Source organism: Eucyclogobius newberryi, unplaced genomic scaffold (genome assembly GCF_026437365.1).
Source record: "Eucyclogobius newberryi isolate DKJ021-1_F unplaced genomic scaffold, fEucNew1.0.hap1 SCAF_86, whole genome shotgun sequence".
Classification (NCBI taxonomy): Eukaryota; Metazoa; Chordata; class Actinopteri; order Gobiiformes; family Gobiidae; genus Eucyclogobius; species Eucyclogobius newberryi.
In genome coordinates, this window is record NW_027316528.1 from 289,565 (window position 1) to 313,591 (window position 24,027).

The 24,027-nt window shown below is 50.8% G+C and overlaps 15 non-coding genes and 7 pseudogenes across 15 annotated transcripts; all 22 read right to left on the reverse strand.

The window, feature by feature from the left end:
• Positions 1 to 144: 144 nt before the first annotated feature.
• On the reverse strand, positions 145 to 263 carry LOC140352861 (5S ribosomal RNA). Its single transcript, XR_011925764.1, has one exon. It is a non-coding gene; the product is annotated as a 5S ribosomal RNA (ribosomal RNA).
• A 152-nt stretch (positions 264 to 415) lies between these two features.
• On the reverse strand, positions 416 to 534 carry LOC140352718 (5S ribosomal RNA). Its single transcript, XR_011925626.1, has one exon. It is a non-coding gene; the product is annotated as a 5S ribosomal RNA (ribosomal RNA).
• A 151-nt stretch (positions 535 to 685) lies between these two features.
• LOC140352720 (5S ribosomal RNA) lies at positions 686 to 804 on the reverse strand. The gene has a single exon (XR_011925628.1). It is a non-coding gene; the product is annotated as a 5S ribosomal RNA (ribosomal RNA).
• Positions 805 to 961: 157 nt separating this feature from the next.
• On the reverse strand, positions 962 to 1,080 carry LOC140352454 (5S ribosomal RNA; annotated as a pseudogene).
• A 151-nt stretch (positions 1,081 to 1,231) lies between these two features.
• Positions 1,232 to 1,350, reverse strand: LOC140352884 (5S ribosomal RNA). Its single transcript, XR_011925786.1, has one exon. It is a non-coding gene; the product is annotated as a 5S ribosomal RNA (ribosomal RNA).
• Positions 1,351 to 1,501: 151 nt separating this feature from the next.
• On the reverse strand, positions 1,502 to 1,620 carry LOC140352456 (5S ribosomal RNA; annotated as a pseudogene).
• Positions 1,621 to 1,771: 151 nt separating this feature from the next.
• Positions 1,772 to 1,890, reverse strand: LOC140352457 (5S ribosomal RNA; annotated as a pseudogene).
• Positions 1,891 to 2,047: 157 nt separating this feature from the next.
• Positions 2,048 to 2,166, reverse strand: LOC140352721 (5S ribosomal RNA). The gene has a single exon (XR_011925629.1). It is a non-coding gene; the product is annotated as a 5S ribosomal RNA (ribosomal RNA).
• Positions 2,167 to 2,323: 157 nt separating this feature from the next.
• LOC140352885 (5S ribosomal RNA) lies at positions 2,324 to 2,442 on the reverse strand. Its single transcript, XR_011925787.1, has one exon. It is a non-coding gene; the product is annotated as a 5S ribosomal RNA (ribosomal RNA).
• A 151-nt stretch (positions 2,443 to 2,593) lies between these two features.
• Positions 2,594 to 2,712, reverse strand: LOC140352941 (5S ribosomal RNA). Its single transcript, XR_011925839.1, has one exon. It is a non-coding gene; the product is annotated as a 5S ribosomal RNA (ribosomal RNA).
• Positions 2,713 to 2,863: 151 nt separating this feature from the next.
• Positions 2,864 to 2,982, reverse strand: LOC140352458 (5S ribosomal RNA; annotated as a pseudogene).
• A 157-nt stretch (positions 2,983 to 3,139) lies between these two features.
• Positions 3,140 to 3,258, reverse strand: LOC140352722 (5S ribosomal RNA). The gene has a single exon (XR_011925630.1). It is a non-coding gene; the product is annotated as a 5S ribosomal RNA (ribosomal RNA).
• Positions 3,259 to 3,415: 157 nt separating this feature from the next.
• Positions 3,416 to 3,534, reverse strand: LOC140352459 (5S ribosomal RNA; annotated as a pseudogene).
• Positions 3,535 to 3,685: 151 nt separating this feature from the next.
• On the reverse strand, positions 3,686 to 3,804 carry LOC140352723 (5S ribosomal RNA). Its single transcript, XR_011925631.1, has one exon. It is a non-coding gene; the product is annotated as a 5S ribosomal RNA (ribosomal RNA).
• Positions 3,805 to 3,956: 152 nt separating this feature from the next.
• On the reverse strand, positions 3,957 to 4,075 carry LOC140352724 (5S ribosomal RNA). The gene has a single exon (XR_011925632.1). It is a non-coding gene; the product is annotated as a 5S ribosomal RNA (ribosomal RNA).
• Positions 4,076 to 4,226: 151 nt separating this feature from the next.
• LOC140352725 (5S ribosomal RNA) lies at positions 4,227 to 4,345 on the reverse strand. Its single transcript, XR_011925633.1, has one exon. It is a non-coding gene; the product is annotated as a 5S ribosomal RNA (ribosomal RNA).
• A 157-nt stretch (positions 4,346 to 4,502) lies between these two features.
• Positions 4,503 to 4,621, reverse strand: LOC140352460 (5S ribosomal RNA; annotated as a pseudogene).
• A 151-nt stretch (positions 4,622 to 4,772) lies between these two features.
• On the reverse strand, positions 4,773 to 4,891 carry LOC140352461 (5S ribosomal RNA; annotated as a pseudogene).
• A 151-nt stretch (positions 4,892 to 5,042) lies between these two features.
• Positions 5,043 to 5,161, reverse strand: LOC140352942 (5S ribosomal RNA). The gene has a single exon (XR_011925840.1). It is a non-coding gene; the product is annotated as a 5S ribosomal RNA (ribosomal RNA).
• Positions 5,162 to 11,334: 6,173 nt separating this feature from the next.
• On the reverse strand, positions 11,335 to 11,453 carry LOC140352726 (5S ribosomal RNA). The gene has a single exon (XR_011925634.1). It is a non-coding gene; the product is annotated as a 5S ribosomal RNA (ribosomal RNA).
• A 6,191-nt stretch (positions 11,454 to 17,644) lies between these two features.
• On the reverse strand, positions 17,645 to 17,763 carry LOC140352727 (5S ribosomal RNA). The gene has a single exon (XR_011925635.1). It is a non-coding gene; the product is annotated as a 5S ribosomal RNA (ribosomal RNA).
• Positions 17,764 to 17,915: 152 nt separating this feature from the next.
• Positions 17,916 to 18,034, reverse strand: LOC140352728 (5S ribosomal RNA). The gene has a single exon (XR_011925636.1). It is a non-coding gene; the product is annotated as a 5S ribosomal RNA (ribosomal RNA).
• Between the last annotated feature and the right edge of the window lie 5,993 nt (positions 18,035 to 24,027).

The window sequence follows — 24,027 nt, forward strand, 5'->3', positions numbered from 1 at the left end:
TCCAGGTCAAAACGGCCTTTTTTATATCAAACACTGTCTTTTCGTGAAGAGTACCTTCACGCCACTTGCTCGGTCAAAATTGGGATATCTCAATGAAAAACTTCTTTTTTTTTTTTTTTTTTGACAGGTGAAAAAGTGTGAAAATGCTCACAGCACCTGGTATTCCCAGGCGGTATCCCATCCAAGTACTAACCAGGCCCAACCCTGCTTGGCTTCCGAGATCAGACGAGATCGGGCTGGTCCAGGGTGGTATGGCCGTGAGCGAAATGTTCCAGGTCAAAACGGCCTTTTTTATATCAAACACTGTCTTTTCGTGAAGAGTACCTTCACGCCACTTGCTCGGTCAAAATTGGGATATCTCAATGAAAAACTTCTTTTTTTTTTTTTTTTTTTGACAGGTGAAAAAGTGTGAAAATGCTCACAGCACCTGGTATTCCCAGGCGGTCTCCCATCCAAGTACTAACCAGGCCCAACCCTGCTTGGCTTCCGAGATCAGACGAGATCGGGCTGGTCCAGGGTGGTATGGCCGTGAGCGAAATGTTCCAGGTCAAAACGGCCTTTTTTATATCAAACACTGTCTTTTCGTGAAGAGTACCTTCACGCCACTTGCTCGGTCAAAATTGGGATATCTCAATGAAAAACTTCTTTTTTTTTTTTTTTTTTGACAGGTGAAAAAGTGTGAAAATGCTCACAGCACCTGGTATTCCCAGGCGGTCTCCCATCCAAGTACTAACCAGGCCCAACCCTGCTTGGCTTCCGAGATCAGACGAGATCGGGCTGGTCCAGGGTGGTATGGCCGTGAGCGAAATGTTCCAGGTCAAAACGGCCTTTTTTATATCAAACACTGTCTTTTTGTGAAGAGTACCTTCACGCCACTTGCTAGGTCAAAATTGGGATATCTCAATGAAAAACTTCTTTTTTTTTTTTTTTTTTTTTTTTGACAGGTGAAAAAGTGTGAAAATGCTCACAGCACCTGGTATTCCCAGGCGGTCTCCCATCCAAGTACCAACCAGGCCCAACCCTGCTTGGCTTCCGAGATCAGACGAGATGGGGCTGGTCCAGGGTGGTATGGCCATGAGCGAAATGTTCCAGGTCAAAACGGCCTTTTTTATATCAAACACTGTCTTTTCGTGAAGAGTACCTTCACGCCACTTGCTCGGTCAAAAGTGGGATATCTCAATGAAAAACTTCTTTTTTTTTTTTTTTTTTGACAGGTGAAAAAGTGTGAAAATGCTCACAGCACCTGGTATTCCCAGGCGGTCTCCCATCCAAGTACCAACCAGGCCCAACCCTGCTTGGCTTCCGAGATCAGACGAGATCGGGCTGGTCCAGGGTGGTATGGCCGTGAGCGAAATGTTCCAGGTCAAAACGGCCTTTTTTATATCAAACACTGTCTTTTCGTGAAGAGTACCTTCACGACACTTGCTCGGTCAAAATTGGGATATCTCAATGAAAAACTTCTTTTTTTTTTTTTTTTTTGACAGGTGAAAAAGTGTGAAAATGCTCACAGCACCTGGTATTCCCAGGCGGTCTCCCATCCAAGTACCAACCAGGCCCAACCCTGCTTGGCTTCCGAGATCAGACGAGATGGGGCTGGTCCAGGGTGGTATGGCCATGAGCGAAATGTTCCAGGTCAAAACGGCCTTTTTTATATCAAACACTGTCTTTTCGTGAAGAGTACCTTCACGCCACTTGCTCGGTCAAAATTGGGATATCTCAATGAAAAACTTCTTTTTTTTTTTTTTTTTTGACAGGTGAAAAAGTGTGAAAATGCTCACAGCACCTGGTATTCCCAGGCGGTCTCCCATCCAAGTACCAACCAGGCCCAACCCTGCTTGGCTTCCGAGATCAGACGAGATGGGGCTGGTCCAGGGTGGTATGGCCATGAGCGAAATGTTCCAGGTCAAAACGGCCTTTTTTATATCAAACACTGTCTTTTCGTGAAGAGTACCTTCACGCCACTTGCTCGGTCAAAAGTGGGATATCTCAATGAAAAACTTCTTTTTTTTTTTTTTTTTTTTTTTTGACAGGTGAAAAAGTGTGAAAATGCTCACAGCACCTGGTATTCCCAGGCGGTCTCCCATCCAAGTACTAACCAGGCCCAACCCTGCTTGGCTTCCGAGATCAGACGAGATCGGGCTGGTCCAGGGTGGTATGGCCGTGAGCGAAATGTTCCAGGTCAAAACGGCCTTTTTTATATCAAACACTGTCTTTTTGTGAAGAGTACCTTCACGCCACTTGCTAGGTCAAAATTGGGATATCTCAATGAAAAAGTTCTTTTTTTTTTTTTTTTTTTTTTTTGACAGGTGAAAAAGTGTGAAAATGCTCACAGCACCTGGTATTCCCAGGCGGTCTCCCATCCAAGTACCAACCAGGCCCAACCCTGCTTGGCTTCCGAGATCAGACGAGATCGGGCTGGTCCAGGGTGGTATGGCCGTGAGCGAAATGTTCCAGGTCAAAACGGCCTTTTTTATATCAAACACTGTCTTTTCGTGAAGAGTACCTTCACGACACTTGCTCGGTCAAAATTGGGATATCTCAATGAAAAACTTCTTTTTTTTTTTTTTTTTTGACAGGTGAAAAAGTGTGAAAATGCTCACAGCACCTGGTATTCCCAGGCGGTCTCCCATCCAAGTACCAACCAGGCCCAACCCTGCTTGGCTTCCGAGATCAGACGAGATGGGGCTGGTCCAGGGTGGTATGGCCGTGAGCGAAATGTTCCAGGTCAAAACGGCCTTTTTTATATCAAACACTGTCTTTTCGTGAAGAGTACCTTCACGCCACTTGCTCGGTCAAAATTGGGATATCTCAATGAAAAACTTCTTTTTTTTTTTTTTTTTTGACAGGTGAAAAAGTGTGAAAATGCTCACAGCACCTGGTATTCCCAGGCGGTCTCCCATCCAAGTACCAACCAGGCCCAACCCTGCTTGGCTTCCGAGATCAGACGAGATGGGGCTGGTCCAGGGTGGTATGGCCATGAGCGAAATGTTCCAGGTCAAAACGGCCTTTTTTATATCAAACACTGTCTTTTCGTGAAGAGTACCTTCACGCCACTTGCTCGGTCAAAAGTGGGATATCTCAATGAAAAACTTCTTTTTTTTTTTTTTTTTTTTTTTTGACAGGTGAAAAAGTGTGAAAATGCTCACAGCACCTGGTATTCCCAGGCGGTCTCCCATCCAAGTACTAACCAGGCCCAACCCTGCTTGGCTTCCGAGATCAGACGAGATCGGGCTGGTCCAGGGTGGTATGGCCGTGAGCGAAATGTTCCAGGTCAAAACGGCCTTTTTTATATCAAACACTGTCTTTTTGTGAAGAGTACCTTCACGCCACTTGCTAGGTCAAAATTGGGATATCTCAATGAAAAAGTTCTTTTTTTTTTTTTTTTTTTTTTTTGACAGGTGAAAAAGTGTGAAAATGCTCACAGCACCTGGTATTCCCAGGCGGTCTCCCATCCAAGTACCAACCAGGCCCAACCCTGCTTGGCTTCCGAGATCAGACGAGATGGGGCTGGTCCAGGGTGGTATGGCCATGAGCGAAATGTTCCAGGTCAAAACGGCCTTTTTTATATCAAACACTGTCTTTTCGTGAAGAGTACCTTCACGCCACTTGCTCGGTCAAAAGTGGGATATCTCAATGAAAAACTTCTTTTTTTTTTTTTTTTTTGACAGGTGAAAAAGTGTGAAAATGCTCACAGCACCTGGTATTCCCAGGCGGTCTCCCATCCAAGTACTAACCAGGCCCAACCCTGCTTGGCTTCCGAGATCAGACGAGATCGGGCTGGTCCAGGGTGGTATGGCCGTGAGCGAAATGTTCCAGGTCAAAACGGCCTTTTTTATATCAAACACTGTCTTTTCGTGAAGAGTACCTTCACGCCACTTGCTCGGTCAAAATTGGGATATCTCAATGAAAAACTTCTTTTTTTTTTTTTTTTTTTGACAGGTGAAAAAGTGTGAAAATGCTCACAGCACCTGGTATTCCCAGGCGGTCTCCCATCCAAGTACTAACCAGGCCCAACCCTGCTTGGCTTCCGAGATCAGACGAGATCGGGCTGGTCCAGGGTGGTATGGCCGTGAGCGAAATGTTCCAGGTCAAAACGGCCTTTTTTATATCAAACACTGTCTTTTCGTGAAGAGTACCTTCACGCCACTTGCTCGGTCAAAATTGGGATATCTCAATGAAAAACTTCTTTTTTTTTTTTTTTTTTGACAGGTGAAAAAGTGTGAAAATGCTCACAGCACCTGGTATTCCCAGGCGGTCTCCCATCCAAGTACTAACCAGGCCCAACCCTGCTTGGCTTCCGAGATCAGACGAGATCGGGCTGGTCCAGGGTGGTATGGCCGTGAGCGAAATGTTCCAGGTCAAAACGGCCTTTTTTATATCAAACACTGTCTTTTTGTGAAGAGTACCTTCACGCCACTTGCTAGGTCAAAATTGGGATATCTCAATGAAAAACTTCTTTTTTTTTTTTTTTTTTTTTTTTGACAGGTGAAAAAGTGTGAAAATGCTCACAGCACCTGGTATTCCCAGGCGGTCTCCCATCCAAGTACCAACCAGGCCCAACCCTGCTTGGCTTCCGAGATCAGACGAGATGGGGCTGGTCCAGGGTGGTATGGCCATGAGCGAAATGTTCCAGGTCAAAACGGCCTTTTTTATATCAAACACTGTCTTTTCGTGAAGAGTACCTTCACGCCACTTGCTCGGTCAAAAGTGGGATATCTCAATGAAAAACTTCTTTTTTTTTTTTTTTTTTGACAGGTGAAAAAGTGTGAAAATGCTCACAGCACCTGGTATTCCCAGGCGGTCTCCCATCCAAGTACCAACCAGGCCCAACCCTGCTTGGCTTCCGAGATCAGACGAGATGGGGCTGGTCCAGGGTGGTATGGCCATGAGCGAAATGTTCCAGGTCAAAACGGCCTTTTTTATATCAAACACTGTCTTTTCGTGAAGAGTACCTTCACGCCACTTGCTCGGTCAAAAGTGGGATATCTCAATGAAAAACTTCTTTTTTTTTTTTTTTTTTGACAGGTGAAAAAGTGTGAAAATGCTCACAGCACCTGGTATTCCCAGGCGGTCTCCCATCCAAGTACCAACCAGGCCCAACCCTGCTTGGCTTCCGAGATCAGACGAGATGGGGCTGGTCCAGGGTGGTATGGCCGTGAGCGAAATGTTCCAGGTCAAAACGGCCTTTTTTATATCAAACACTGTCTTTTCGTGAAGAGTACCTTCACGCCACTTGCTCGGTCAAAAGTGGGATATCTCAATGAAAAACTTCTTTTTTTTTTTTTTTTTTTTTTTTGACAGGTGAAAAAGTGTGAAAATGCTCACAGCACCTGGTATTCCCAGGCGGTCTCCCATCCAAGTACTAACCAGGCCCAACCCTGCTTGGCTTCCGAGATCAGACGAGATCGGGCTGGTCTTTTTTTTTTTTATCTTTTATTATCAAAAACATCTTAAAACAAGTATTTACATATATTTACATGAATGTACAGACATACATGACACACAAGGGCAAGGGAATGGGATACACAAGGGCAAGGGGAGACGAGACAAAAAATTACAGAAAATCAAACACACAATCATTCTCGAAACATTCTTCAGTGATGGGGGGTGATGCCGGGGTCAGAAGAGGATGTCCAGGTTTCCAGAGGGTGTGAGGTGGATCAGGGTGTTGTGGGGGACGAGGTGGGTGATGAACCGGTGCTCTGCTGCCATGTGGAGGTGTCGGAGGTGTGCGGCCAAGAGTCCTTTGAAGATGGGCCAGGGTGCTGCTGTTTTATTGTCACGGAGATGGATGTTCCTGTTGAGATATAATGTGTACCGGGCTATGGAGAGGGTTAGTCGGGCGAGATGGGTGTTGGCTCCAGAGCGACTCTGTCCGGGACCAAAGAGGAGGAGCCAGGGCTCCTGGTCGTCCCCTCCTAGGGCCGCCGGCGGTGGGAGCCTCCAGGACAGCCTCCGAGCGAGGAGGTCCTGCAGTCGGGACCAGAACGGGCGGACGGCCGGGCAGGTGTACAGCATGTGCTCCAGGGTCTCGGGGGGTCCGTGGCACACGGGGCAGTCCGCAGCGTAGCTGTCGGGAAGAAATGCGTGCAGTGCTGCGGATGTAAAGACGATCCTGTGTCTAAATCTGAAGTCAAAATGACCTACGTTATGTGGGGTGTACCAATTAAAGATGTTGGCCCAGATGGTTGCGATGGTGCGTGCGGGGAATGTTAATGACCATTTGTGTTCCGAGGCGGGACGCCCGAGCACTCCTGGCAACAACAACTGATACAGGATGCGGGTGGGTAGGTCTGTGAAAATCCTAAACCTCCCCGTGCTAACAAATACATTAAAATTCAACTTACCTGTCGTGCTCCCCATTTGGCCCAAAGTGCTTCCCCAATGCCTGACCAGATTCCTGTTAAAAATACTTACCATACCACTAATATACTTTCTCCTAAACACTTTACCTGCTAACCTAAAACACTTCCCTATGTAATCTACACTAAAATTACCTTTCACGTCAAATACCTTACCTACATATTCCAGCCCAGCCTCCTCCATCGCCCCACTGATCATGCACTCGCGCTTCCCGGGGGGAGCGGAGAGCAAGTCAGGGTTATGACGGAGGGGCATGTGCGCGAGACCCTCACCGCTGTCTGGAACCGCCACAGTCAGGGGCCTGAAAGTCCTCCACGCCTCCAAGAGTTCCCTCTCGAAGGGGGGGAGGCCCTCCAGGACCGAAACAGGGGGCAACAAACACAAATTATAAACACCAAACTTACCTAGACTATTAACAAACTCACCTATATAATCCTTCCATGGAGCATCTACCTCAACGTCTAGAAATTTCCGAATTGTTTTCAGCCTGAAGGCCTTCTTCCTTAACTCTAAATCTGCTAACTTTAAACCTCCCTGATCGTACTCACCTATCATAACCTTATGTGCAATAAAGCCCCTCTCACGATTCCACAAAAAGTGGTTTATCACTAACCTTAATTTGTTAGCATAGACCCCCGGCAGGCCGTACACGGAGAGTGCATGGTTCAACATGGACATGCACAAAGAATTTACAACTAAGACTTTACCTTTTAATGTCAGATTACGACGTCTCCAAAAATTCAAGCGCGCTGTAATTTTCTCGCACAAAGGCGACCAAAGTGCAGTACGACACGCCTCCTCGTCTCTGCCCAGGGGGACGCCGAGGACCTTGTAGGAGTCCCCGGCCTCCCGGAGCTGGACAGGGAGAGGAACAGGCGTGACGCTGCCGCAAAATTTAACCGTGGTTTTATCGAAATTGATTTTGGCCCCTGAAGCGAGGCCGTAAACATTGAGCACGTGGAGAGAGGCGTTCAGGCTCTCCACGTCTCGGAGGATCAGATTCGTGTCATCTGCGTACTGAAAAATTTTGACTTCCCTACCCGCAGGCGTGGTCAGTCCCCTCACCGCCGCGTCCGCCCTCAACATGGCCGCCAAAGGCTCAGCGGCGATGCTGTAGAGGAGCGACGAGAGGGGACAGCCCTGCCTGACTGATCTTTTTAAGGGGAAAGAGTCAGTTAGAAACCCGTTGACTTTGACCTTACTGACCGCAAAGGAATAGATGAGCTGTAGCCAATTAACAAACCGTTCGCCGAAACCTAACTTACCTAATACAGTCCAGAGGAACGAATGCTCAACTCTGTCGAACGCCTTGTTAAAGTCTACACTAACGTGAATACCACCGGTCGCGTGCATCTGCCGAAGGAGATATCTCAGAGACAAAACTGTGTCTGAGATGTCCCTCCCGGGGACGCTGTAGGCCTGCGAGGGGTGTATGACGGATCCAATCACACGCTTTAACCTACCTGCTAATACCTTTGCTAAAATTTTATAGTCTACGTTCAAAAGGCTAATGGGCCTGTAGTTGGCGAGGCTGCTCCTGTCGCCCTTCTTAAAAAGCAGAGTGACGACACTCATCGCAAAACCATCGCCAACTCTACTCTCACTCTCAAAATCCTGATATAATAGGAGTAGGATCGGAGCTAACCTGGAAGCGAAACGCTTGAAAAACTCACAGGTTAGTCCGTCCTCTCCGGGGCTTTTCCCTGTATTTAAACTCTTGACTGCAGCCTCTATCTCCATGAGAGACAGAGGCGCGTCGCACAGCTCCCTATCCTCCCTGCTCAGTGTGCGCTCCAGAGCACCTACAGCCTGGTCTAAAGCCTGCTCTGCCACTCCGTCTGAACTAAAAAGCCTACTATAGAAATCCTGCGCTGTCTCTAAAACCTCACTTACCTCGGAAACAATCTTACCTGTCTTATCTATCAACTTATCTATGTGCATCTTTCCCTGTGTAACCTTCTCACAGCCGAAGAAGAACGCTGTCGAGCGTTCTCCTTCGACTGTGTGTCTGGCTTTTGCCCTCAAAATTGCACCCTGACACCTACTTACCTCCAGCTGCTCCAGCTCCGCGCGCACCACCAGGTACTCTGGATCCACAGGGCCAGTGGTGGAAGCTGCGCCCTGGTCCAGGACCTGCAGGCGCTGGCGGAGAGCGGTCTCCCTCCTGGTCGACAGCCACGCCTTGTGTTTGCTGTAATTGACACAGAGCTTTTTAATGCGTGTTTTTGCCGTCGGCCACCAATCGACCACGCTGTCGATCAGCTCCAGCTCCATGTCAAATACATCAAACAAAAAGTCCATTTTCCTACAAAAAGTTTCATCACCGAGGATGGAGCTGTTTAGGACCCACAGTCCTCCATTCCTCGGTGATGAAACTAACCCAAAATAAATATCTAAAGTGGAGTGATCACTCAAGCCTGACCACTTGTAGGAAGCACCACTGACTCTCTGTGCCAGGTCTGAGGAGGCAAAACAGAGGTCAATGCGGGACTGCTTCAGGACGCCCTGGACGACCTGCCGCCTGGAGAAATCCTTCAGGAAGGGGTGGACGAACCGCCACACCTCCGTCAGGTTCCTGCTGGCGGCTTCTTCCAACAGGGCTGTCCTGGCAGTGCTGTTTTTAAAAGAGTTGTTAATGCCGATGTCTGTCTTGCAAAGTGTTGTATTAAAGTCACCGATTATGATTGTATTGTCGTTCGCAAAGCGAAATATTTTTTTGAAGAATTGCCTCCTCAGACCATCATCGTTCGGGGCGTAGATGTTAATTAGTCTGAACTTCACTGTGTCCGTGAAGTCCAGGACCAGGAAGGAGCCCTCTGGGTCGGCGTGTACCAGGGTGGGTTGGCCTAAGACACCAGGCCTCACCACCGTGGCCACACCGCGCGAGCACGCCGTGCCCAGGGCCCAAAATACAGAGCCTACTCCCATGCTCCGCACTTGTTGCGCGTGGCTGACATCCCAGTGCGTTTCTTGGATGCAGAGCACGTCCCACTTGGAAAAGTGTAACGCGCTCTGCATCCGCACTGGGCTCCGCAGGCCGCCTGCGTTCCAAGAGGACAAGGAGAACGCCATTAAGAGGAGACCTTGGAGGATGTAACCCATCTTTTATTTAGACTTCTTTTTGGCGCCCGTCGCATCCGACTGCCACACTCTTTTTCTGACTTCACGGGTGGAGAAATCCATGAAGTCATCATTAAAAACAGTCTCGAGCTCACCTCGTGGGGCAGAGCTGCGTGTGGAGGATGGTGGGTTGATGGAGCTTTCTGCTGGCGCTTTTGAAGTGGTTGGAACGGAGGAGGCAGAGCCGCTCTCAGCAGCAGCGCCCTCTCCGTCTCCTGCCACCTGCTTCCTGCGTCTTGCCCCTTTCTTATCCTTCTTCTCCACCTGTCCCCTCTTACCACCGTCCGACTGGAGCTTGGGATCATCACCCAGCCCTGTGGTGATGTCCCCCCCTTTGGAGGTAAGATGCGGGGCCTGTCCCGCACCCATCCTCCTCCCGGGTTCAGCCTCTTCCTCCACGGGCTTAGGAGTTGGACCCTCACGAGTCCCCTCCCTCTGGTCAGGAGGAGCAGTTTGTCCTGCTCCCACCTTCCCAGACGCCAGCGCTGAGCCGAGCACCATCTCCAGTGCGACGGACGCCTCCTCGTCTGAGGAGTCAGAGGAGCAAGAGGAGCCAGACACCTCTGGCTCCCCTGACTCCTCCACAGCCTCCTCCTCCAAAAACTCCTCTACTTCGGAGAGAGCAGTTGCGGGCACGTTCTGGGCCACGTCACTGCTCTCTCCTCCAATGGCGTCCTCCCTGTCCTCCCCTCTGTCCTCCCCTCTGTCCTCCTCTCTGTCACCCGCACCACACGGACATAAGTGGCGGAACATGCGGCACTCTCTGCACTTCGGGGCCCGCTGCGCGACGCACTCGCGCGCGTAATGCCCCTGGCTCCCGCAGTTGCGGCACAGAAAGTCAGGGCACTCCCTCAGAATATGGCCAGGCTGGAGACACCCCCTACACACCCGCACCTGCCTGTCGTGTATTACCCTGAAGTACTCGGGGCCCCCCGCGGTGTCAAACCTGACAGAATACGGTAAGGACTGCACCGTGTCCGTGAACCTTACCCGTACAAACCTGGTGCCGTCCGCCACGTTCGTCCCCGGCCACATTCTCCTCCTCACCTCGGAGACCGCAGAGACCCCCCAGGCGTAGAGCTTGGCCAGGATCTCCTCGTCCTCGATATAAGCCGGCAGCCCCATGAAGGACACGACCAGCTCATCCACCGAGATGTCACGGGCGTGAACCCTGACTCCTCCAATGCAGTACCCGTCCAGGAGCCGCTCCTTCGCTTTAGTGGTACTGACGGTTACTTCATATTTGTCCTTCGAGATGAGTCTGCACGCTACTATGGAGCCGCACACCTCCTGAGTCGATTTCAAAAAAGCTAGTGGCGTGATTTGTGCTCCCTCCGTCAACTCCAACACCACAGTGAGTTCTTTCATAAATTTCATTCTTCTTTCTTCGTTCTTTCTATTATTTACAGATTCTTTCAAACTTTGTCTTGCCTTTGTCATGTCCATTCCAGTGTCCGATGCCGTGTTGTCCGTCCTTTGAGCCATGCTCACAAAAAACAAAAAATCCACCTCCCAGTAAGTTTACTGGGAGGGGAACAAACAAAAGAACTGAAAAAAGTAAATGAAAATGACCAAAATAACGATTAAAAACTCAAAAAAAACTCCCAAACCTCCAGCTCCAGACCATGCAGCACACCACAAATTGCACGCACCTGCACTGATTGCAAAGGGGCGGGTCCAGGGTGGTATGGCCGTGAGCGAAATGTTCCAGGTCAAAACGGCCTTTTTTATATCAAACACTGTCTTTTCGTGAAGAGTACCTTCACGCCACTTGCTCGGTCAAAATTGGGATATCTCAATGAAAAACTTCTTTTTTTTTTTTTTTTTTTGACAGGTGAAAAAGTGTGAAAATGCTCACAGCACCTGGTATTCCCAGGCGGTCTCCCATCCAAGTACTAACCAGGCCCAACCCTGCTTGGCTTCCGAGATCAGACGAGATCGGGCTGGTCCAGGGTGGTATGGCCGTGAGCGAAATGTTCCAGGTCAAAACGGCCTTTTTTATATCAAACACTGTCTTTTCGTGAAGAGTACCTTCACGCCACTTGCTCGGTCAAAATTGGGATATCTCAATGAAAAACTTCTTTTTTTTTTTTTTTTTTGACAGGTGAAAAAGTGTGAAAATGCTCACAGCACCTGGTATTCCCAGGCGGTCTCCCATCCAAGTACTAACCAGGCCCAACCCCGCTTGGCTTCCGAGATCAGACGAGATCGGGCTGGTCTTTTTTTTTTTTTTTTATCTTTTATTATCAAAAACATCTTAAAACAAGTATTTACATATATTTACATGAATGTACAGACATACATGACACACAAGGGCAAGGGAATGGGATACACAAGGGCAAGGGGAGACGAGACAAAAAATTACAGAAAATCAAACACACAATCATTCTCCAAACATTCTTCAGTGATGGGGGGTGATGCCGTGGTTGGGGGGGGTGATGCCGGGGTCAGAAGAGGATGTCCAGGTTTCCAGAGGGTGTGAGGTGGATCAGGGTGTTGTGGGGGACGAGGTGGGTGATGAACCGGTGCTCTGCTGCCATGTGGAGGTGTCGGAGGTGTGCGGCCAAGAGTCCTTTGAAGATGGGCCAGGGTGCTGCTGTTTTATTGTCACGGAGATGGATGTTCCTGTTGAGATATAATGTGTACCGGGCTATGGAGAGGGTTAGTCGGGCGAGATGGGTGTTGGCTCCAGAGCGACTCTGTCCGGGACCAAAGAGGAGGAGCCAGGGCTCCTGGTCGTCCCCTCCTAGGGCCGCCGGCGGTGGGAGCCTCCAGGACAGCCTCCGAGCGAGGAGGTCCTGCAGTCGGGACCAGAACGGGCGGACGGCCGGGCAGGTGTACAGCATGTGCTCCAGGGTCTCGGGGTGTCCGTGGCACACGGGGCAGTCCGCAGCGTAGCTGTCGGGAAGAAATGCGTGCAGTGCTGCGGATGTAAAGACGATCCTGTGTCTAAATCTGAAGTCAAAATGACCTACGTTATGTGGGGTGTACCAATTAAAGATGTTGGCCCAGATGGTTGCGATGGTGCGTGCGGGGAATGTTAATGACCATTTGTGTTCCGAGGCGGGACGCCTGAGCACTCCCGGCAACAACAACTGATACAGGATGCGGGTGGGTAGGTCTGTGAAAATCCTAAACCTCCCCGTGCTAACAAATACATTAAAATTCAACTTACCTGTCGTGCTCCCCATTTGGCCCAAAGTGCTTCCCCAATGCCTGACCAGATTCCTGTTAAAAATACTTACCATACCACTAATATACTTTTTCCTAAACACTTTACCTGCTAACCTAAAACACTTCCCTATGTAATCTACACTAAAATTACCTTTCACGTCAAATACCTTACCTACATATTCCAGCCCAGCCTCCTCCATCGCCCCACTGATCATGCACTCGCGCTTCCCGGGGGGAGCGGAGAGCAAGTCAGGGTTATGACGGAGGGGCATGTGCGCGAGACCCTCACCGCTGTCTGGAACCGCCACAGTCAGGGGCCTGAAAGTCCTCCACGCCTCCAAGAGTTCCCTCTCGAAGGGGGGGAGGCCCTCCAGGACCGAAACAGGGGGCAACAAACACAAATTATAAACACCAAACTTACCTAGACTATTAACAAACTCACCTATATAATCCTTCCATGGAGCATCTACCTCAACGTCTAGAAATTTCCGAATTGTTTTCAGCCTGAAGGCCTTCTTCCTTAACTCTAAATCTGCTAACTTTAAACCTCCCTGATCGTACTCACCTATCATAACCTTATGTGCAATAAAGCCCCTCTCACGATTCCACAAAAAGTGGTTTATCACTAACCTTAATTTGTTAGCATAGACCCCCGGCAGGCCGTACACGGAGAGTGCATGGTTCAACATGGACATGCACAAAGAATTTACAACTAAGACTTTACCTTTTAATGTCAGATTACGACGTCTCCAAAAATTCAAGCGCGCTGTAATTTTCTCGCACAAAGGCGACCAAAGTGCAGTACGACACGCCTCCTCGTCTCTGCCCAGGGGGACGCCGAGGACCTTGTAGGAGTCCCCGGCCTCCCGGAGCTGGACAGGGAGAGGAACAGGCGTGACGCTGCCGCAAAATTTAACCGTGGTTTTATCGAAATTGATTTTGGCCCCTGAAGCGAGGCCGTAAACATTGAGCACGTGGAGAGAGGCGTTCAGGCTCTCCACGTCTCGGAGGATCAGATTCGTGTCATCTGCGTACTGAAAAATTTTGACTTCCCTACCCGCAGGCGTGGTCAGTCCCCTCACCGCCGCGTCCGCCCTCAACATGGCCGCCAAAGGCTCAGCGGCGATGCTGTAGAGGAGCGACGAGAGGGGACAGCCCTGCCTGACTGATCTTTTTAAGGGGAAAGAGTCAGTTAGAAACCCGTTGACTTTGACCTTACTGACCGCAAAGGAATAGATGAGCTGTAGCCAATTAACAAACCGTTCGCCGAAACCTAACTTACCTAATACAGTCCAGAGGAACGAATGCTCAACTCTGTCGAACGCCTTGTTAAAGTCTACACTAACGTGAATACCACCGGTCGCGTGCATCTGCCGAAGGAGATATCTCAGAGACAAAACTGTGTCTGAGATGTCCCTCCCGGGGACGCTGTAGGCCTGCGAGGGGTGTATGACGGATCCAATCACACGCTTTAACCTACCTGCTAATACCTTTGCTAAAATTTTATAGTCTACGTTCAAAAGGCTAATGGGCCTGTAGTTGGCGAGGCTGCTCCTGTCGCCCTTCTTAAAAAGCAGAGTGACGACACTCATCGCAAAACCATCGCCAACTCTACTCTCACTCTCAAAATCCTGATATAATAGGAGTAGGATCGGAGCTAACCTGGAAGCGAAACGCTTGAAAAACTCACAGGTTAGTCCGTCCTCTCCGGGGCTTTTCCCTGTATTTAAACTCTTGACTGCAGCCTCTATCTCCATGAGAGACAGAGGCGCGTCGCACAGCTCCCTATCCTCCCTGCTCAGTGTGCGCTCCAGAGCACCTACAGCCTGGTCTAAAGCCTGCTCTGCCACTCCGTCTGAACTAAAAAGCCTACTATAGAAATCCTGCGCTGTCTCTAAAACCTCACTTACCTCGGAAACAATCTTACCTGTCTTATCTATCAACTTATCTATGTGCATCTTTCCCTGTGTAACCTTCTCACAGCCGAAGAAGAACGCTGTCGAGCGTTCTCCTTCGACTGTGTGTCTGGCTTTTGCCCTCAAAATTGCACCCTGACACCTACTTACCTCCAGCTGCTCCAGCTCCGCGCGCACCACCAGGTACTCTGGATCCACAGGGCCAGTGGTGGAAGCTGCGCCCTGGTCCAGGACCTGCAGGCGCTGGCGGAGAGCGGTCTCCCTCCTGGTCGACAGCCACGCCTTGTGTTTGCTGTAATTGACACAGAGCTTTTTAATGCGTGTTTTTGCCGTCGGCCACCAATCGACCACGCTGTCGATCAGCTCCAGCTCCATGTCAAATACATCAAACAAAAAGTCCATTTTCCTACAAAAAGTTTCATCACCGAGGATGGAGCTGTTTAGGACCCACAGTCCTCCATTCCTCGGTGATGAAACTAACCCAAAATAAATATCTAAAGTGGAGTGATCACTCAAGCCTGACCACTTGTAGGAAGCACCACTGACTCTCTGTGCCAGGTCTGAGGAGGCAAAACAGAGGTCAATGCGGGACTGCTTCAGGACGCCCTGGACGACCTGCCGCCTGGAGAAATCCTTCAGGAAGGGGTGGACGAACCGCCACACCTCCGTCAGGTTCCTGCTGGCGGCTTCTTCCAACAGGGCTGTCCTGGCAGTGCTGTTTTTAAAAGAGTTGTTAATGCCGATGTCTGTCTTGCAAAGTGTTGTATTAAAGTCACCGATTATGATTGTATTGTCGTTCGCAAAGCGAAATATTTTTTTGAAGAATTGCCTCCTCAGACCATCATCGTTCGGGGCGTAGATGTTAATTAGTCTGAACTTCACTGTGTCCGTGAAGTCCAGGACCAGGAAGGAGCCCTCTGGGTCGGCGTGTACCAGGGTGGGTTGGCCTAAGACACCAGGCCTCACCACCGTGGCCACACCGCGCGAGCACGCCGTGCCCAGGGCCCAAAATACAGAGCCTACTCCCATGCTCCGCACTTGTTGCGCGTGGCTGACATCCCAGTGCGTTTCTTGGATGCAGAGCACGTCCCACTTGGAAAAGTGTAACGCGCTCTGCATCCGCACTGGGCTCCGCAGGCCGCCTGCGTTCCAAGAGGACAAGGAGAACGCCATTAAGAGGAGACCTTGGAGGATGTAACCCATCTTTTATTTAGACTTCTTTTTGGCGCCCGTCGCATCCGACTGCCACACTCTTTTTCTGACTTCACGGGTGGAGAAATCCATGAAGTCATCATTAAAAACAGTCTCGAGCTCACCTCGTGGGGCAGAGCTGCGTGTGGAGGATGGTGGGTTGATGGAGCTTTCTGCTGGCGCTTTTGAAGTGGTTGGAACGGAGGAGGCAGAGCCGCTCTCAGCAGCAGCGCCCTCTCCGTCTCCTGCCACCTGCTTCCTGCGTCTTGCCCCTTTCTTATCCTTCTTCTCCACCTGTCCCCTCTTACCACCGTCCGACTGGAGCTTGGGATCATCACCCAGCCCTGTGGTGATGTCCCCCCCTTTGGAGGTAAGATGCGGGGCCTGTCCCGCACCCATCCTCCTCCCGGGTTCAGCCTCTTCCTCCACGGGCTTAGGAGTTGGACCCTCACGAGTCCCCTCCCTCTGGTCAGGAGGAGCAGTTTGTCCTGCTCCCACCTTCCCAGACGCCAGCGCTGAGCCGAGCACCATCTCCAGTGCGACGGACGCCTCCTCGTCTGAGGAGTCAGAGGAGCAAGAGGAGCCAGACACCTCTGGCTCCCCTGACTCCTCCACAGCCTCCTCCTCCAAAAACTCCTCTACTTCGGAGAGAGCAGTTGCGGGCACGTTCTGGGCCACGTCACTGCTCTCTCCTCCAATGGCGTCCTCCCTGTCCTCCCCTCTGTCCTCCCCTCTGTCCTCCTCTCTGTCACCCGCACCACACGGACATAAGTGGCGGAACATGCGGCACTCTCTGCACTTCGGGGCCCGCTGCGCGACGCACTCGCGCGCGTAATGCCCCTGGCTCCCGCAGTTGCGGCACAGAAAGTCAGGGCACTCCCTCAGAATATGGCCAGGCTGGAGACACCCCCTACACACCCGCACCTGCCTGTCGTGTATTACCCTGAAGTACTCGGGGCCCCCCGCGGTGTCAAACCTGACAGAATACGGTAAGGACTGCACCGTGTCCGTGAACCTTACCCGTACAAACCTGGTGCCGTCCGCCACGTTCGTCCCCGGCCACATTCTCCTCCTCACCTCGGAGACCGCAGAGACCCCCCAGGCGTAGAGCTTGGCCAGGATCTCCTCGTCCTCGATATAAGCCGGCAGCCCCATGAAGGACACGACCAGCTCATCCACCGAGATGTCACGGGCGTGAACCCTGACTCCTCCAATGCAGTACCCGTCCAGGAGCCGCTCCTTCGCTTTAGTGGTACTGACGGTTACTTCATATTTGTCCTTCGAGATGAGTCTGCACGCTACTATGGAGCCGCACACCTCCTGAGTCGATTTCAAAAAAGCTAGTGGCGTGATTTGTGCTCCCTCCGTCAACTCCAACACCACAGTGAGTTCTTTCATAAATTTCATTCTTCTTTCTTCGTTCTTTCTATTATTTACAGATTCTTTCAAACTTTGTCTTGCCTTTGTCATGTCCATTCCAGTGTCCGATGCCGTGTTGTCCGTCCTTTGAGCCATGCTCACAAAAAACAAAAAATCCACCTCCCAGTAAGTTTACTGGGAGGGGAACAAACAAAAGAACTGAAAAAAGTAAATGAAAATGACCAAAATAACGATTAAAAACTCAAAAAAAACTCCCAAACCTCCAGCTCCAGACCATGCAGCACACCACAAATTGCACGCACCTGCACTGATTGCAAAGGGGCGGGTCCAGGGTGGTATGGCCGTGAGCGAAATGTTCCAGGTCAAAACGGCCTTTTTTATATCAAACACTGTCTTTTCGTGAAGAGTACCTTCACGCCACTTGCTCGGTCAAAATTGGGATATCTCAATGAAAAACTTCTTTTTTTTTTTTTTTTTTGACAGGTGAAAAAGTGTGAAAATGCTCACAGCACCTGGTATTCCCAGGCGGTCTCCCATCCAAGTACTAACCAGGCCCAACCCTGCTTGGCTTCCGAGATCAGACGAGATCGGGCTGGTCCAGGGTGGTATGGCCGTGAGCGAAATGTTCCAGGTCAAAACGGCCTTTTTTATATCAAACACTGTCTTTTCGTGAAGAGTACCTTCACGCCACTTGCTCGGTCAAAATTGGGATATCTCAATGAAAAACTTCTTTTTTTTTTTTTTTTTTTGACAGGTGAAAAAGTGTGAAAATGCTCACAGCACCTGGTATTCCCAGGCGGTCTCCCATCCAAGTACTAACCAGGCCCAACCCTGCTTGGCTTCCGAGATCAGACGAGATCGGGCTGGTCCAGGGTGGTATGGCCGTGAGCGAAATGTTCCAGGTCAAAACGGCCTTTTTTATATCAAACACTGTCTTTTCGTGAAGAGTACCTTCACGCCACTTGCTCGGTCAAAATTGGGATATCTCAATGAAAAACTTCTTTTTTTTTTTTTTTTTTGACAGGTGAAAAAGTGTGAAAATGCTCACAGCACCTGGTATTCCCAGGCGGTCTCCCATCCAAGTACCAACCAGGCCCAACCCCGCTTGGCTTCCGAGATCAGACGAGATCGGGCTGGTCTTTTTTTTTTTTTTTTATCTTTTATTATCAAAAACATCTTAAAACAAGTATTTACATATATTTACATGAATGTACAGACATACATGACACACAAGGGCAAGGGAATGGGATACACAAGGGCAAGGGGAGACGAGACAAAAAATTACAGAAAATCAAACACACAATCATTCTCCAAACATTCTTCAGTGATGGGGGGTGATGCCGTGGTTGGGGGGGGTGATGCCGGGGTCAGAAGAGGATGTCCAGGTTTCCAGAGGGTGTGAGGTGGATCAGGGTGTTGTGGGGGACGAGGTGGGTGATGAACCGGTGCTCTGCTGCCATGTGGAGGTGTCGGAGGTGTGCGGCCAAGAGTCCTTTGAAGATGGGCCAGGGTGCTGCTGTTTTATTGTCACGGAGATGGATGTTCCTGTTGAGATATAATGTGTACCGGGCTATGGAGAGGGTTAGTCGGGCGAGATGGGTGTTGGCTCCAGAGCGACTCTGTCCGGGACCAAAGAGGAGGAGCCAGGGCTCCTGGTCGTCCCCTCCTAGGGCCGCCGGCGGTGGGAGCCTCCAGGACAGCCTCCGAGCGAGGAGGTCCTGCAGTCGGGACCAGAACGGGCGGACGGCCGGGCAGGTGTACAGCATGTGCTCCAGGGTCTCGGGGTGTCCGTGGCACACGGGGCAGTCCGCAGCGTAGCTGTCGGGAAGAAATGCGTGCAGTGCTGCGGATGTAAAGACGATCCTGTGTCTAAATCTGAAGTCAAAATGACCTACGTTATGTGGGGTGTACCAATTAAAGATGTTGGCCCAGATGGTTGCGATGGTGCGTGCGGGGAATGTTAATGACCATTTGTGTTCCGAGGCGGGACGCCTGAGCACTCCCGGCAACAACAACTGATACAGGATGCGGGTGGGTAGGTCTGTGAAAATCCTAAACCTCCCCGTGCTAACAAATACATTAAAATTCAACTTACCTGTCGTGCTCCCCATTTGGCCCAAAGTGCTTCCCCAATGCCTGACCAGATTCCTGTTAAAAATACTTACCATACCACTAATATACTTTTTCCTAAACACTTTACCTGCTAACCTAAAACACTTCCCTATGTAATCTACACTAAAATTACCTTTCACGTCAAATACCTTACCTACATATTCCAGCCCAGCCTCCTCCATCGCCCCACTGATCATGCACTCGCGCTTCCCGGGGGGAGCGGAGAGCAAGTCAGGGTTATGACGGAGGGGCATGTGCGCGAGACCCTCACCGCTGTCTGGAACCGCCACAGTCAGGGGCCTGAAAGTCCTCCACGCCTCCAAGAGTTCCCTCTCGAAGGGGGGGAGGCCCTCCAGGACCGAAACAGGGGGCAACAAACACAAATTATAAACACCAAACTTACCTAGACTATTAACAAACTCACCTATATAATCCTTCCATGGAGCATCTACCTCAACGTCTAGAAATTTCCGAATTGTTTTCAGCCTGAAGGCCTTCTTCCTTAACTCTAAATCTGCTAACTTTAAACCTCCCTGATCGTACTCACCTATCATAACCTTATGTGCAATAAAGCCCCTCTCACGATTCCACAAAAAGTGGTTTATCACTAACCTTAATTTGTTAGCATAGACCCCCGGCAGGCCGTACACGGAGAGTGCATGGTTCAACATGGACATGCACAAAGAATTTACAACTAAGACTTTACCTTTTAATGTCAGATTACGACGTCTCCAAAAATTCAAGCGCGCTGTAATTTTCTCGCACAAAGGCGACCAAAGTGCAGTACGACACGCCTCCTCGTCTCTGCCCAGGGGGACGCCGAGGACCTTGTAGGAGTCCCCGGCCTCCCGGAGCTGGACAGGGAGAGGAACAGGCGTGACGCTGCCGCAAAATTTAACCGTGGTTTTATCGAAATTGATTTTGGCCCCTGAAGCGAGGCCGTAAACATTGAGCACGTGGAGAGAGGCGTTCAGGCTCTCCACGTCTCGGAGGATCAGATTCGTGTCATCTGCGTACTGAAAAATTTTGACTTCCCTACCCGCAGGCGTGGTCAGTCCCCTCACCGCCGCGTCCGCCCTCAACATGGCCGCCAAAGGCTCAGCGGCGATGCTGTAGAGGAGCGACGAGAGGGGACAGCCCTGCCTGACTGATCTTTTTAAGGGGAAAGAGTCAGTTAGAAACCCGTTGACTTTGACCTTACTGACCGCAAAGGAATAGATGAGCTGTAGCCAATTAACAAACCGTTCGCCGAAACCTAACTTACCTAATACAGTCCAGAGGAACGAATGCTCAACTCTGTCGAACGCCTTGTTAAAGTCTACACTAACGTGAATACCACCGGTCGCGTGCATCTGCCGAAGGAGATATCTCAGAGACAAAACTGTGTCTGAGATGTCCCTCCCGGGGACGCTGTAGGCCTGCGAGGGGTGTATGACGGATCCAATCACACGCTTTAACCTACCTGCTAATACCTTTGCTAAAATTTTATAGTCTACGTTCAAAAGGCTAATGGGCCTGTAGTTGGCGAGGCTGCTCCTGTCGCCCTTCTTAAAAAGCAGAGTGACGACACTCATCGCAAAACCATCGCCAACTCTACTCTCACTCTCAAAATCCTGATATAATAGGAGTAGGATCGGAGCTAACCTGGAAGCGAAACGCTTGAAAAACTCACAGGTTAGTCCGTCCTCTCCGGGGCTTTTCCCTGTATTTAAACTCTTGACTGCAGCCTCTATCTCCATGAGAGACAGAGGCGCGTCGCACAGCTCCCTATCCTCCCTGCTCAGTGTGCGCTCCAGAGCACCTACAGCCTGGTCTAAAGCCTGCTCTGCCACTCCGTCTGAACTAAAAAGCCTACTATAGAAATCCTGCGCTGTCTCTAAAACCTCACTTACCTCGGAAACAATCTTACCTGTCTTATCTATCAACTTATCTATGTGCATCTTTCCCTGTGTAACCTTCTCACAGCCGAAGAAGAACGCTGTCGAGCGTTCTCCTTCGACTGTGTGTCTGGCTTTTGCCCTCAAAATTGCACCCTGACACCTACTTACCTCCAGCTGCTCCAGCTCAGCGCGCACCACCAGGTACTCTGGATCCACAGGGCCAGTGGTGGAAGCTGCGCCCTGGTCCAGGACCTGCAGGCGCTGGCGGAGAGCGGTCTCCCTCCTGGTCGACAGCCACGCCTTGTGTTTGCTGTAATTGACACAGAGCTTTTTAATGCGTGTTTTTGCCGTCGGCCACCAATCGACCACGCTGTCGATCAGCTCCAGCTCCATGTCAAATACATCAAACAAAAAGTCCATTTTCCTACAAAAAGTTTCATCACCGAGGATGGAGCTGTTTAGGACCCACAGTCCTCCATTCCTCGGTGATGAAACTAACCCAAAATAAATATCTAAAGTGGAGTGATCACTCAAGCCTGACCACTTGTAGGAAGCACCACTGACTCTCTGTGCCAGGTCTGAGGAGGCAAAACAGAGGTCAATGCGGGACTGCTTCAGGACGCCCTGGACGACCTGCCGCCTGGAGAAATCCTTCAGGAAGGGGTGGACGAACCGCCACACCTCCGTCAGGTTCCTGCTGGCGGCTTCTTCCAACAGGGCTGTCCTGGCAGTGCTGTTTTTAAAAGAGTTGTTAATGCCGATGTCTGTCTTGCAAAGTGTTGTATTAAAGTCACCGATTATGATTGTATTGTCGTTCGCAAAGCGAAATATTTTTTTGAAGAATTGCCTCCTCAGACCATCATCGTTCGGGGCGTAGATGTTAATTAGTCTGAACTTCACTGTGTCCGTGAAGTCCAGGACCAGGAAGGAGCCCTCTGGGTCGGCGTGTACCAGGGTGGGTTGGCCTAAGACACCAGGCCTCACCACCGTGGCCACACCGCGCGAGCACGCCGTGCCCAGGGCCCAAAATACAGAGCCTACTCCCATGCTCCGCACTTGTTGCGCGTGGCTGACATCCCAGTGCGTTTCTTGGATGCAGAGCACGTCCCACTTGGAAAAGTGTAACGCGCTCTGCATCCGCACTGGGCTCCGCAGGCCGCCTGCGTTCCAAGAGGACAAGGAGAACGCCATTAAGAGGAGACCTTGGAGGATGTAACCCATCTTTTATTTAGACTTCTTTTTGGCGCCCGTCGCATCCGACTGCCACACTCTTTTTCTGACTTCACGGGTGGAGAAATCCATGAAGTCATCATTAAAAACAGTCTCGAGCTCACCTCGTGGGGCAGAGCTGCGTGTGGAGGATGGTGGGTTGATGGAGCTTTCTGCTGGCGCTTTTGAAGTGGTTGGAACGGAGGAGGCAGAGCCGCTCTCAGCAGCAGCGCCCTCTCCGTCTCCTGCCACCTGCTTCCTGCGTCTTGCCCCTTTCTTATCCTTCTTCTCCACCTGTCCCCTCTTACCACCGTCCGACTGGAGCTTGGGATCATCACCCAGCCCTGTGGTGATGTCCCCCCCTTTGGAGGTAAGATGCGGGGCCTGTCCCGCACCCATCCTCCTCCCGGGTTCAGCCTCTTCCTCCACGGGCTTAGGAGTTGGACCCTCACGAGTCCCCTCCCTCTGGTCAGGAGGAGCAGTTTGTCCTGCTCCCACCTTCCCAGACGCCAGCGCTGAGCCGAGCACCATCTCCAGTGCGACGGACGCCTCCTCGTCTGAGGAGTCAGAGGAGCAAGAGGAGCCAGACACCTCTGGCTCCCCTGACTCCTCCACAGCCTCCTCCTCCAAAAACTCCTCTACTTCGGAGAGAGCAGTTGCGGGCACGTTCTGGGCCACGTCACTGCTCTCTCCTCCAATGGCGTCCTCCCTGTCCTCCCCTCTGTCCTCCCCTCTGTCCTCCTCTCTGTCACCCGCACCACACGGACATAAGTGGCGGAACATGCGGCACTCTCTGCACTTCGGGGCCCGCTGCGCGACGCACTCGCGCGCGTAATGCCCCTGGCTCCCGCAGTTGCGGCACAGAAAGTCAGGGCACTCCCTCAGAATATGGCCAGGCTGGAGACACCCCCTACACACCCGCACCTGCCTGTCGTGTATTACCCTGAAGTACTCGGGGCCCCCCGCGGTGTCAAACCTGACAGAATACGGTAAGGACTGCACCGTGTCCGTGAACCTTACCCGTACAAACCTGGTGCCGTCCGCCACGTTCGTCCCCGGCCACATTCTCCTCCTCACCTCGGAGACCGCAGAGACCCCCCAGGCGTAGAGCTTGGCCAGGATCTCCTCGTCCTCGATATAAGCCGGCAGCCCCATGAAGGACACGACCAGCTCATCCACCGAGATGTCACGGGCGTGAACCCTGACTCCTCCAATGCAGTACCCGTCCAGGAGCCGCTCCTTCGCTTTGGTGGTACTGACGGTTACTTCATATTTGTCCTTCGAGATGAGTCTGCACGCTACTATGGAGCCGCACACCTCCTGAGTCGATTTCAAAAAAGCTAGTGGCGTGATTTGTGCTCCCTCCGTCAACTCCAACACCACAGTGAGTTCTTTCATAAATTTCATTCTTCTTTCTTCGTTCTTTCTATTATTTACAGATTCTTTCAAACTTTGTCTTGCCTTTGTCGTGTCCATTCCAGTGTCCGATGCCGTGTTGTCCGTCCTTTGAGCCATGCTCACAAAAAACAAAAAATCCACCTCCCAGTAAGTTTACTGGGAGGGGAACAAACAAAAGAACTGAAAAAAGTAAATGAAAATGACCAAAATAACGATTAAAAACTCAAAAAAAACTCCCAAAACCCCCAGCTCCAGACCATGCAGCACACCACAAATTGCACGCA